Below are 8,638 nucleotides of genomic sequence, written 5' to 3'. Positions count from 1 at the left end.
CGACGTTAAAAAAAAAAAAAAAAGAGGTGCAACACGAGGACTTCCCAGAGGTCACCCATCCTAGTACTACTCTCGCCCAAGCACGCTTAACTGCGGAGTTCTGATGGGATCCGGTGCATTAGTGCTGGTATGATCGCACCTATTATAGTTCGCACACACAATTTTGTTAACCATGCGGCGCGAGAGAGCGTAACACTATCCGCGAAGCCTTGCGGGTACCGTAGGTGCCTGTCGAGGATGAGGCCATTGCGGCTCGCCCTTAGGTGTCCTACTCGGGATAGCGTCATTTAAAGAATGAAGGTCGGCACGACGTTAAAAAAAAAAAAAAAAGAGGTGCAACACGAGGACTTCCCAGGAGGTCACCCATCCTAGTACTACTCTCGCCCAAGCACGCTTAACTGCGGAGTTCTGATGGGATCCGGTGCATTAGTGCTGGTATGATCGCACCTATTATAGTTCGCACACACAATTTTGTTAACCATGCGGCGCGAGAGAGCGTAACACTATCCGCGAAGCCTTGCGGGTACCGTAGGTGCCTGTCGAGGATGAGGCCATTGCGGCTCGCCCTTAGGTGTCCTACTCGGGATAGCGTCATTTAAAGAATGAAGGTCGGCACGACGTTAAAAAAAAAAAAAAAAGAGGTGCAACACGAGGACTTCCCAGGAGGTCACCCATCCTAGTACTACTCTCGCCCAAGCACGCTTAACTGCGGAGTTCTGATGGGATCCGGTGCATTAGTGCTGGTATGATCGCACCTATTATAGTTCGCACACACAATTTTGTTAACCATGCGGCGCGAGAGAGCGTAACACTATCGCGAAGCCTTGCGGGTACCGTAGGTGCCTGTCGAGGATGAGGCCATTGCGGCTCGCCCTTAGGTGTCCTACTCGGGATAGCGTCATTTAAAGAATGAAGGTCGGCACGACGTTAAAAAAAAAAAAAAAGAGGTGCAACACGAGGACTTCCCAGAGGTCACCCATCCTAGTACTACTCTCGCCCAAGCACGCTTAACTGCGGAGTTCTGATGGGATCCGGTGCATTAGTGCTGGTATGATCGCACCTATTATAGTTCGCACACACAATTTTGTTAACCATGCGGCGCGAGAGAGCGTAACACTATCCGCGAAGCCTTGCGGGTACCGTAGGTGCCTGTCGAGGATGAGGCCATTGCGGCTCGCCCTTAGGTGTCCTACTCGGGATAGCGTCATTTAAAGAATGAAGGTCGGCACGACGTTAAAAAAAAAAAAAAAAGAGGTGCAACACGAGGACTTCCCAGGAGGTCACCCATCCTAGTACTACTCTCGCCCAAGCACGCTTAACTGCGGAGTTCTGATGGGATCCGGTGCATTAGTGCTGGTATGATCGCACCTATTATAGTTCGCACACACAATTTTGTTAACCATGCGGCGCGAGAGAGCGTAACACTATCCGCGAAGCCTTGCGGGTACCGTAGGTGCCTGTCGAGGATGAGGCCATTGCGGCTCGCCCTTAGGTGTCCTACTCGGGATAGCGTCATTTAAAGAATGAAGGTCGGCACGACGTTAAAAAAAAAAAAAAAAGAGGTGCAACACGAGGACTTCCCAGGAGGTCACCCATCCTAGTACTACTCTCGCCCAAGCACGCTTAACTGCGGAGTTCTGATGGGATCCGGTGCATTAGTGCTGGTATGATCGCACCTATTATAGTTCGCACACACAATTTTGTTAACCATGCGGCGCGAGAGAGCGTAACACTATCTGCGAAGCCTTGCGGGTACCGTAGGTGCCTGTCGAGGATGAGGCCATTGCGGCTCGCCCTTAGGTGTCCTACTCGGGATAGCGTCATTTAAAGAATGAAGGTCGGCACGACGTTAAAAAAAAAAAAAAAGAGGTGCAACACGAGGACTTCCCAGGAGGTCACCCATCCTAGTACTACTCTCGCCCAAGCACGCTTAACTGCGGAGTTCTGATGGGATCCGGTGCATTAGTGCTGGTATGATCGCACCTATTATAGTTCGCACACACAATTTTGTTAACCATGCGGCGCGAGAGAGCGTAACACTATCTGCGAAGCCTTGCGGGTACCGTAGGTGCCTGTCGAGGATGAGGCCATTGCGGCTCGCCCTTAGGTGTCCTACTCGGGATAGCGTCATTTAAAGAATGAAGGTCGGCACGACGTTAAAAAAAAAAAAAAAAGAGGTGCAACACGAGGACTTCCCAGAGGTCACCCATCCTAGTACTACTCTCGCCCAAGCACGCTTAACTGCGGAGTTCTGATGGGATCCGGTGCATTAGTGCTGGTATGATCGCACCTATTATAGTTCGCACACACAATTTTGTTAACCATGCGGCGCGAGAGAGCGTAACACTATCCGCGAAGCCTTGCGGGTACCGTAGGTGCCTGTCGAGGATGAGGCCATTGCGGCTCGCCCTTAGGTGTCCTACTCGGGATAGCGTCATTTAAAGAATGAAGGTCGGCACGACGTTAAAAAAAAAAAAAAAGAGGTGCAACACGAGGACTTCCCAGGAGGTCACCCATCCTAGTACTACTCTCGCCCAAGCACGCTTAACTGCGGAGTTCTGATGGGATCCGGTGCATTAGTGCTGGTATGATCGCACCTATTATAGTTCGCACACACAATTTTGTTAACCATGCGGCGCGAGAGAGCGTAACACTATCCGCGAAGCCTTGCGGGTACCGTAGGTGCCTGTCGAGGATGAGGCCATTGCGGCTCGCCCTTAGGTGTCCTACTCGGGATAGCGTCATTTAAAGAATGAAGGTCGGCACGACGTTAAAAAAAAAAAAAAAAGAGGTGCAACACGAGGACTTCCCAGAGGTCACCCATCCTAGTACTACTCTCGCCCAAGCACGCTTAACTGCGGAGTTCTGATGGGATCCGGTGCATTAGTGCTGGTATGATCGCACCTATTATAGTTCGCACACACAATTTTGTTAACCATGCGGCGCGAGAGAGCGTAACACTATCTGCGAAGCCTTGCGGGTACCGTAGGTGCCTGTCGAGGATGAGGCCATTGCGGCTCGCCCTTAGGTGTCCTACTCGGGATAGCGTCATTTAAAGAATGAAGGTCGGCACGACGTTAAAAAAAAAAAAAAAGAGGTGCAACACGAGGACTTCCCAGGAGGTCACCCATCCTAGTACTACTCTCGCCCAAGCACGCTTAACTGCGGAGTTCTGATGGGATCCGGTGCATTAGTGCTGGTATGATCGCACCTATTATAGTTCGCACACACAATTTTGTTAACCATGCGGCGCGAGAGAGCGTAACACTATCCGCGAAGCCTTGCGGGTACCGTAGGTGCCTGTCGAGGATGAGGCCATTGCGGCTCGCCCTTAGGTGTCCTACTCGGGATAGCGTCATTTAAAGAATGAAGGTCGGCACGACGTTAAAAAAAAAAAAAAAAGAGGTGCAACACGAGGACTTCCCAGGAGGTCACCCATCCTAGTACTACTCTCGCCCAAGCACGCTTAACTGCGGAGTTCTGATGGGATCCGGTGCATTAGTGCTGGTATGATCGCACCTATTATAGTTCGCACACACAATTTTGTTAACCATGCGGCGCGAGAGAGCGTAACACTATCGCGAAGCCTTGCGGGTACCGTAGGTGCCTGTCGAGGATGAGGCCATTGCGGCTCGCCCTTAGGTGTCCTACTCGGGATAGCGTCATTTAAAGAATGAAGGTCGGCACGACGTTAAAAAAAAAAAAAAAAGAGGTGCAACACGAGGACTTCCCAGGAGGTCACCCATCCTAGTACTACTCTCGCCCAAGCACGCTTAACTGCGGAGTTCTGATGGGATCCGGTGCATTAGTGCTGGTATGATCGCACCTATTATAGTTCGCACACACAATTTTGTTAACCATGCGGCGCGAGAGAGCGTAACACTATCCGCGAAGCCTTGCGGGTACCGTAGGTGCCTGTCGAGGATGAGGCCATTGCGGCTCGCCCTTAGGTGTCCTACTCGGGATAGCGTCATTTAAAGAATGAAGGTCGGCACGACGTTAAAAAAAAAAAAAAAAGAGGTGCAACACGAGGACTTCCCAGGAGGTCACCCATCCTAGTACTACTCTCGCCCAAGCACGCTTAACTGCGGAGTTCTGATGGGATCCGGTGCATTAGTGCTGGTATGATCGCACCTATTATAGTTCGCACACACAATTTTGTTAACCATGCGGCGCGAGAGAGCGTAACACTATCTGCGAAGCCTTGCGGGTACCGTAGGTGCCTGTCGAGGATGAGGCCATTGCGGCTCGCCCTTAGGTGTCCTACTCGGGATAGCGTCATTTAAAGAATGAAGGTCGGCACGACGTTAAAAAAAAAAAAAAAAGAGGTGCAACACGAGGACTTCCCAGGAGGTCACCCATCCTAGTACTACTCTCGCCCAAGCACGCTTAACTGCGGAGTTCTGATGGGATCCGGTGCATTAGTGCTGGTATGATCGCACCTATTATAGTTCGCACACACAATTTTGTTAACCATGCGGCGCGAGAGAGCGTAACACTATCCGCGAAGCCTTGCGGGTACCGTAGGTGCCTGTCGAGGATGAGGCCATTGCGGCTCGCCCTTAGGTGTCCTACTCGGGATAGCGTCATTTAAAGAATGAAGGTCGGCACGACGTTAAAAAAAAAAAAAAAAGAGGTGCAACACGAGGACTTCCCAGGAGGTCACCCATCCTAGTACTACTCTCGCCCAAGCACGCTTAACTGCGGAGTTCTGATGGGATCCGGTGCATTAGTGCTGGTATGATCGCACCTATTATAGTTCGCACACACAATTTTGTTAACCATGCGGCGCGAGAGAGCGTAACACTATCCGCGAAGCCTTGCGGGTACCGTAGGTGCCTGTCGAGGATGAGGCCATTGCGGCTCGCCCTTAGGTGTCCTACTCGGGATAGCGTCATTTAAAGAATGAAGGTCGGCACGACGTTAAAAAAAAAAAAAAAAGAGGTGCAACACGAGGACTTCCCAGGAGGTCACCCATCCTAGTACTACTCTCGCCCAAGCACGCTTAACTGCGGAGTTCTGATGGGATCCGGTGCATTAGTGCTGGTATGATCGCACCTATTATAGTTCGCACACACAATTTTGTTAACCATGCGGCGCGAGAGAGCGTAACACTATCTGCGAAGCCTTGCGGGTACCGTAGGTGCCTGTCGAGGATGAGGCCATTGCGGCTCGCCCTTAGGTGTCCTACTCGGGATAGCGTCATTTAAAGAATGAAGGTCGGCACGACGTTAAAAAAAAAAAAAAAAGAGGTGCAACACGAGGACTTCCCAGAGGTCACCCATCCTAGTACTACTCTCGCCCAAGCACGCTTAACTGCGGAGTTCTGATGGGATCCGGTGCATTAGTGCTGGTATGATCGCACCTATTATAGTTCGCACACACAATTTTGTTAACCATGCGGCGCGAGAGAGCGTAACACTATCCGCGAAGCCTTGCGGGTACCGTAGGTGCCTGTCGAGGATGAGGCCATTGCGGCTCGCCCTTAGGTGTCCTACTCGGGATAGCGTCATTTAAAGAATGAAGGTCGGCACGACGTTAAAAAAAAAAAAAAAAGAGGTGCAACACGAGGACTTCCCAGAGGTCACCCATCCTAGTACTACTCTCGCCCAAGCACGCTTAACTGCGGAGTTCTGATGGGATCCGGTGCATTAGTGCTGGTATGATCGCACCTATTATAGTTCGCACACACAATTTTGTTAACCATGCGGCGCGAGAGAGCGTAACACTATCTGCGAAGCCTTGCGGGTACCGTAGGTGCCTGTCGAGGATGAGGCCATTGCGGCTCGCCCTTAGGTGTCCTACTCGGGATAGCGTCATTTAAAGAATGAAGGTCGGCACGACGTTAAAAAAAAAAAAAAAAGAGGTGCAACACGAGGACTTCCCAGGAGGTCACCCATCCTAGTACTACTCTCGCCCAAGCACGCTTAACTGCGGAGTTCTGATGGGATCCGGTGCATTAGTGCTGGTATGATCGCACCTATTATAGTTCGCACACACAATTTTGTTAACCATGCGGCGCGAGAGAGCGTAACACTATCCGCGAAGCCTTGCGGGTACCGTAGGTGCCTGTCGAGGATGAGGCCATTGCGGCTCGCCCTTAGGTGTCCTACTCGGGATAGCGTCATTTAAAGAATGAAGGTCGGCACGACGTTAAAAAAAAAAAAAAAAGAGGTGCAACACGAGGACTTCCCAGGAGGTCACCCATCCTAGTACTACTCTCGCCCAAGCACGCTTAACTGCGGAGTTCTGATGGGATCCGGTGCATTAGTGCTGGTATGATCGCACCTATTATAGTTCGCACACACAATTTTGTTAACCATGCGGCGCGAGAGAGCGTAACACTATCCGCGAAGCCTTGCGGGTACCGTAGGTGCCTGTCGAGGATGAGGCCATTGCGGCTCGCCCTTAGGTGTCCTACTCGGGATAGCGTCATTTAAAGAATGAAGGTCGGCACGACGTTAAAAAAAAAAAAAAAGAGGTGCAACACGAGGACTTCCCAGAGGTCACCCATCCTAGTACTACTCTCGCCCAAGCACGCTTAACTGCGGAGTTCTGATGGGATCCGGTGCATTAGTGCTGGTATGATCGCACCTATTATAGTTCGCACACACAATTTTGTTAACCATGCGGCGCGAGAGAGCGTAACACTATCTGCGAAGCCTTGCGGGTACCGTAGGTGCCTGTCGAGGATGAGGCCATTGCGGCTCGCCCTTAGGTGTCCTACTCGGGATAGCGTCATTTAAAGAATGAAGGTCGGCACGACGTTAAAAAAAAAAAAAAAAAGAGGTGCAACACGAGGACTTCCCAGGAGGTCACCCATCCTAGTACTACTCTCGCCCAAGCACGCTTAACTGCGGAGTTCTGATGGGATCCGGTGCATTAGTGCTGGTATGATCGCACCTATTATAGTTCGCACACACAATTTTGTTAACCATGCGGCGCGAGAGAGCGTAACACTATCGCGAAGCCTTGCGGGTACCGTAGGTGCCTGTCGAGGATGAGGCCATTGCGGCTCGCCCTTAGGTGTCCTACTCGGGATAGCGTCATTTAAAGAATGAAGGTCGGCACGACGTTAAAAAAAAAAAAAAGAGGTGCAACACGAGGACTTCCCAGAGGTCACCCATCCTAGTACTACTCTCGCCCAAGCACGCTTAACTGCGGAGTTCTGATGGGATCCGGTGCATTAGTGCTGGTATGATCGCACCTATTATAGTTCGCACACACAATTTTGTTAACCATGCGGCGCGAGAGAGCGTAACACTATCGCGAAGCCTTGCGGGTACCGTAGGTGCCTGTCGAGGATGAGGCCATTGCGGCTCGCCCTTAGGTGTCCTACTCGGGATAGCGTCATTTAAAGAATGAAGGTCGGCACGACGTTAAAAAAAAAAAAAAAAGGTGCAACACGAGGACTTCCCAGAGGTCACCCATCCTAGTACTACTCTCGCCCAAGCACGCTTAACTGCGGAGTTCTGATGGGATCCGGTGCATTAGTGCTGGTATGATCGCACCTATTATAGTTCGCACACACAATTTTGTTAACCATGCGGCGCGAGAGAGCGTAACACTATCGCGAAGCCTTGCGGGTACCGTAGGTGCCTGTCGAGGATGAGGCCATTGCGGCTCGCCCTTAGGTGTCCTACTCGGGATAGCGTCATTTAAAGAATGAAGGTCGGCACGACGTTAAAAAAAAAAAAAAAGAGGTGCAACACGAGGACTTCCCAGAGGTCACCCATCCTAGTACTACTCTCGCCCAAGCACGCTTAACTGCGGAGTTCTGATGGGATCCGGTGCATTAGTGCTGGTATGATCGCACCTATTATAGTTCGCACACACAATTTTGTTAACCATGCGGCGCGAGAGAGCGTAACACTATCGCGAAGCCTTGCGGGTACCGTAGGTGCCTGTCGAGGATGAGGCCATTGCGGCTCGCCCTTAGGTGTCCTACTCGGGATAGCGTCATTTAAAGAATGAAGGTCGGCACGACGTTAAAAAAAAAAAAAAAAAGGGTGCAACACGAGGACTTCCCAGAGGTCACCCATCCTAGTACTACTCTCGCCCAAGCACGCTTAACTGCGGAGTTCTGATGGGATCCGGTGCATTAGTGCTGGTATGATCGCACCTATTATAGTTCGCACACACAATTTTGTTAACCATGCGGCGCGAGAGAGCGTAACACTATCTGCGAAGCCTTGCGGGTACCGTAGGTGCCTGTCGAGGATGAGGCCATTGCGGCTCGCCCTTAGGTGTCCTACTCGGGATAGCGTCATTTAAAGAATGAAGGTCGGCACGACGTTAAAAAAAAAAAAAAGAGGTGCAACACGAGGACTTCCCAGTCCCCATCCTAGTACTACTCTCGCCCAAGCACGCTTAACTGCGGAGTCTGATGGGATCCGTGCATTAGTGCTGTATGATCGCACCTATTATAGTTCGCACACACAATTTTGTTAACCATGCGGCGGAGAGAGCGTAACACTATCGCGAAGCCTTGCGGGTACCGTAGGTGCCTGTCGAGGATGAGGCCATTGCGGCTCGCCCTTAGGTGTCCTACTCGGGATAGCGTCATTTAAAGAAAACAACAAAAAAAAAAAAAGTAATGAAGGTCAGGCACGATCGTTAAAAAAGTTAACATGCGGAG

At 51.0% G+C, this 8,638-nt stretch overlaps 27 non-coding genes and 1 pseudogene across 27 annotated transcripts; all 28 read right to left on the bottom strand.

Annotated features, from left to right (window-relative positions):
• Positions 1 to 23: 23 nt before the first annotated feature.
• On the bottom strand, positions 24 to 141 carry LOC114926299 (5S ribosomal RNA). Its single transcript, XR_003816742.1, has one exon. It is a non-coding gene; the product is annotated as a 5S ribosomal RNA (ribosomal RNA).
• Positions 142 to 330: 189 nt separating this feature from the next.
• LOC114926996 (5S ribosomal RNA) lies at positions 331 to 449 on the bottom strand. The gene has a single exon (XR_003817421.1). It is a non-coding gene; the product is annotated as a 5S ribosomal RNA (ribosomal RNA).
• A 189-nt stretch (positions 450 to 638) lies between these two features.
• On the bottom strand, positions 639 to 757 carry LOC114926985 (5S ribosomal RNA). The gene has a single exon (XR_003817410.1). It is a non-coding gene; the product is annotated as a 5S ribosomal RNA (ribosomal RNA).
• A 187-nt stretch (positions 758 to 944) lies between these two features.
• On the bottom strand, positions 945 to 1,062 carry LOC114926298 (5S ribosomal RNA). The gene has a single exon (XR_003816741.1). It is a non-coding gene; the product is annotated as a 5S ribosomal RNA (ribosomal RNA).
• A 189-nt stretch (positions 1,063 to 1,251) lies between these two features.
• On the bottom strand, positions 1,252 to 1,370 carry LOC114926974 (5S ribosomal RNA). The gene has a single exon (XR_003817399.1). It is a non-coding gene; the product is annotated as a 5S ribosomal RNA (ribosomal RNA).
• Positions 1,371 to 1,559: 189 nt separating this feature from the next.
• Positions 1,560 to 1,678, bottom strand: LOC114926963 (5S ribosomal RNA). The gene has a single exon (XR_003817388.1). It is a non-coding gene; the product is annotated as a 5S ribosomal RNA (ribosomal RNA).
• A 188-nt stretch (positions 1,679 to 1,866) lies between these two features.
• On the bottom strand, positions 1,867 to 1,985 carry LOC114926952 (5S ribosomal RNA). Its single transcript, XR_003817377.1, has one exon. It is a non-coding gene; the product is annotated as a 5S ribosomal RNA (ribosomal RNA).
• A 189-nt stretch (positions 1,986 to 2,174) lies between these two features.
• LOC114926297 (5S ribosomal RNA) lies at positions 2,175 to 2,292 on the bottom strand. Its single transcript, XR_003816740.1, has one exon. It is a non-coding gene; the product is annotated as a 5S ribosomal RNA (ribosomal RNA).
• Positions 2,293 to 2,480: 188 nt separating this feature from the next.
• LOC114926941 (5S ribosomal RNA) lies at positions 2,481 to 2,599 on the bottom strand. The gene has a single exon (XR_003817366.1). It is a non-coding gene; the product is annotated as a 5S ribosomal RNA (ribosomal RNA).
• A 189-nt stretch (positions 2,600 to 2,788) lies between these two features.
• On the bottom strand, positions 2,789 to 2,906 carry LOC114926296 (5S ribosomal RNA). The gene has a single exon (XR_003816739.1). It is a non-coding gene; the product is annotated as a 5S ribosomal RNA (ribosomal RNA).
• A 188-nt stretch (positions 2,907 to 3,094) lies between these two features.
• Positions 3,095 to 3,213, bottom strand: LOC114926930 (5S ribosomal RNA). Its single transcript, XR_003817355.1, has one exon. It is a non-coding gene; the product is annotated as a 5S ribosomal RNA (ribosomal RNA).
• Positions 3,214 to 3,402: 189 nt separating this feature from the next.
• Positions 3,403 to 3,521, bottom strand: LOC114926919 (5S ribosomal RNA). Its single transcript, XR_003817344.1, has one exon. It is a non-coding gene; the product is annotated as a 5S ribosomal RNA (ribosomal RNA).
• Positions 3,522 to 3,709: 188 nt separating this feature from the next.
• Positions 3,710 to 3,828, bottom strand: LOC114926907 (5S ribosomal RNA). Its single transcript, XR_003817332.1, has one exon. It is a non-coding gene; the product is annotated as a 5S ribosomal RNA (ribosomal RNA).
• A 189-nt stretch (positions 3,829 to 4,017) lies between these two features.
• On the bottom strand, positions 4,018 to 4,136 carry LOC114926896 (5S ribosomal RNA). The gene has a single exon (XR_003817321.1). It is a non-coding gene; the product is annotated as a 5S ribosomal RNA (ribosomal RNA).
• A 189-nt stretch (positions 4,137 to 4,325) lies between these two features.
• On the bottom strand, positions 4,326 to 4,444 carry LOC114926885 (5S ribosomal RNA). The gene has a single exon (XR_003817310.1). It is a non-coding gene; the product is annotated as a 5S ribosomal RNA (ribosomal RNA).
• A 189-nt stretch (positions 4,445 to 4,633) lies between these two features.
• LOC114926874 (5S ribosomal RNA) lies at positions 4,634 to 4,752 on the bottom strand. The gene has a single exon (XR_003817299.1). It is a non-coding gene; the product is annotated as a 5S ribosomal RNA (ribosomal RNA).
• A 189-nt stretch (positions 4,753 to 4,941) lies between these two features.
• On the bottom strand, positions 4,942 to 5,060 carry LOC114926863 (5S ribosomal RNA). The gene has a single exon (XR_003817288.1). It is a non-coding gene; the product is annotated as a 5S ribosomal RNA (ribosomal RNA).
• A 189-nt stretch (positions 5,061 to 5,249) lies between these two features.
• Positions 5,250 to 5,367, bottom strand: LOC114926295 (5S ribosomal RNA). Its single transcript, XR_003816738.1, has one exon. It is a non-coding gene; the product is annotated as a 5S ribosomal RNA (ribosomal RNA).
• A 189-nt stretch (positions 5,368 to 5,556) lies between these two features.
• Positions 5,557 to 5,674, bottom strand: LOC114926293 (5S ribosomal RNA). Its single transcript, XR_003816736.1, has one exon. It is a non-coding gene; the product is annotated as a 5S ribosomal RNA (ribosomal RNA).
• Positions 5,675 to 5,863: 189 nt separating this feature from the next.
• LOC114926852 (5S ribosomal RNA) lies at positions 5,864 to 5,982 on the bottom strand. The gene has a single exon (XR_003817276.1). It is a non-coding gene; the product is annotated as a 5S ribosomal RNA (ribosomal RNA).
• A 189-nt stretch (positions 5,983 to 6,171) lies between these two features.
• LOC114926841 (5S ribosomal RNA) lies at positions 6,172 to 6,290 on the bottom strand. Its single transcript, XR_003817265.1, has one exon. It is a non-coding gene; the product is annotated as a 5S ribosomal RNA (ribosomal RNA).
• Positions 6,291 to 6,478: 188 nt separating this feature from the next.
• On the bottom strand, positions 6,479 to 6,596 carry LOC114926292 (5S ribosomal RNA). Its single transcript, XR_003816735.1, has one exon. It is a non-coding gene; the product is annotated as a 5S ribosomal RNA (ribosomal RNA).
• A 190-nt stretch (positions 6,597 to 6,786) lies between these two features.
• Positions 6,787 to 6,905, bottom strand: LOC114926830 (5S ribosomal RNA). The gene has a single exon (XR_003817254.1). It is a non-coding gene; the product is annotated as a 5S ribosomal RNA (ribosomal RNA).
• A 186-nt stretch (positions 6,906 to 7,091) lies between these two features.
• On the bottom strand, positions 7,092 to 7,209 carry LOC114926291 (5S ribosomal RNA). The gene has a single exon (XR_003816734.1). It is a non-coding gene; the product is annotated as a 5S ribosomal RNA (ribosomal RNA).
• Positions 7,210 to 7,395: 186 nt separating this feature from the next.
• LOC114926379 (5S ribosomal RNA) lies at positions 7,396 to 7,513 on the bottom strand. Its single transcript, XR_003816823.1, has one exon. It is a non-coding gene; the product is annotated as a 5S ribosomal RNA (ribosomal RNA).
• Positions 7,514 to 7,700: 187 nt separating this feature from the next.
• LOC114926290 (5S ribosomal RNA) lies at positions 7,701 to 7,818 on the bottom strand. Its single transcript, XR_003816733.1, has one exon. It is a non-coding gene; the product is annotated as a 5S ribosomal RNA (ribosomal RNA).
• A 188-nt stretch (positions 7,819 to 8,006) lies between these two features.
• Positions 8,007 to 8,124, bottom strand: LOC114926442 (5S ribosomal RNA). The gene has a single exon (XR_003816886.1). It is a non-coding gene; the product is annotated as a 5S ribosomal RNA (ribosomal RNA).
• Positions 8,125 to 8,311: 187 nt separating this feature from the next.
• LOC114926614 (5S ribosomal RNA) lies at positions 8,312 to 8,422 on the bottom strand (annotated as a pseudogene).
• Between the last annotated feature and the right edge of the window lie 216 nt (positions 8,423 to 8,638).

Source organism: Arachis hypogaea, unplaced genomic scaffold (genome assembly GCF_003086295.3).
Source record: "Arachis hypogaea cultivar Tifrunner unplaced genomic scaffold, arahy.Tifrunner.gnm2.J5K5 arahy.Tifrunner.gnm2.scaffold_32, whole genome shotgun sequence".
NCBI classification, from domain to species: Eukaryota; Viridiplantae; Streptophyta; class Magnoliopsida; order Fabales; family Fabaceae; genus Arachis; species Arachis hypogaea.
The sequence above is the reverse complement of the archived record's forward strand: the minus strand, read 5'-3'. Positions and strand labels throughout refer to the sequence as shown.